Raw genomic sequence first — 1,533 nt, 5'->3', positions numbered from 1 at the left:
TGTTTTTTGAAGGACAGATATAAGAAAGGGGGTTATTTTCTTCGTTATGTTAATCGTGTTTCATATAATTAGGTGATTTTCTTCTCATGCTTGATGCTCGCAATGCACTGTGGTAAAATGTACATGCTCCTATTTTTTTCGTTATGGTCAATTGTGGTGATTGTTGAAGAGACTCTCTAAGAGGGAAGAATATTTCTTAGTTTGTAAACAATTCGAAAAATTTTGGCGAAGATATGCTCTGTTTGCATTTGGTTGTCGAAATATCTGGCCTAAATTTTATGAATTTCGAGAAAGGATTGATGTCATTTTTTTCGCAGTTTTACCCTGTAACGCAAAAGGCCTTGAAGCAATTTTTTATAAATATGCTAGGCGCATTATGACTAAAAAGTTTGTCGTCGCTTTAATTTTTTTCTTCGGATGTTAGGAGAGGTGTGTAACATATATATTTGAATTAGTCAGTTGAAATAAAAGTTCTGAATTGATTCTCGTCAGAGTCGGCCTTTTAATCTTGAGTACCTTGTGGAATACTAACGTTCTTTCTATCGAACATTAAGAAACAATAGGCTAAATCCGATCATGGATGATAAACTATCGGATAAAATCACTTTTAACTGTCTGATGCATTCGTTCGTTGAATTTATTTTGAAAGCAATTTTGTTCTGCATGTCGTAAGCAACTCGCATGCGATTTTAACGACACATCTGAAAAAAAAATATTTTGAAAGCAAAAACCAGATTAGAAATATATCATTTGAAAATGTCTAATGTAAATTGTAAGAGATCTGCTACAGACTGATTATTTACAACAGCTAATGATTCAAAACAAGTTAAACCAAAAACTATACAAGTGGCCAAAACACGGACTCGACATACGAGCAGCCTAATTTGATACACTGAGAGGGATTTAAAAGCCGTCGCCATCTGTGCTATACTATAGAAAGCTATATCAACACCGCCAAAGAAGCTCCTATTATACTAAATGGTCAAAATTTGTTATTTTTAACGAAAGAATACAAATGCTATCTGACGTAATATACTGATAATCACAAGAGTAATAAATGGCCTTCGTCACTTAACTATTTTGTAAGAATGATAGAGGTTTTGCTCCCAAAATGCCAAAAATTTTAAAACTTTGAGCTCGTTGGATTCAATCGAGAAACAAGCGATGTTAATTAGAAGCACCCTGCGTGCGACCTTTACACTGTTTATCCATTTGAGATTATGTCTTTTATGAATAGTCAGAATAGATATTTCGTTGTTTACCTTGTAGTTTGGTTTTTCTTTGACAAGTGGTATAATAAAAAAAAGGCTTCGCCTCGTGAAGTATCGACAGGTCTCGGGTCCACAAAACATATTGTTTTCTTCGGTCGCAGTAAAAAATAATAAGTGTTAATAACTCGGGTTTTTCCTTTTGCGTCGTGAGTTTACGAAAATCGCGCGTGGGCAGCACGAAGTCTACGAACAAATCGAAATCGCTCTAGGATGGTTTCTCGCAGGGGTGATTACAGCGTTGAAACAGTATCAAAGCTAGTCA

This window comes from Dendronephthya gigantea, unplaced genomic scaffold (genome assembly GCF_004324835.1).
Source record: "Dendronephthya gigantea isolate DGI-Jeju-01 unplaced genomic scaffold, DenGig_1.0 000019F, whole genome shotgun sequence".
Lineage (NCBI taxonomy): Eukaryota > Metazoa > Cnidaria > Anthozoa > Malacalcyonacea > Nephtheidae > Dendronephthya > Dendronephthya gigantea.
This window is presented reverse-complemented; position numbering follows the sequence as displayed.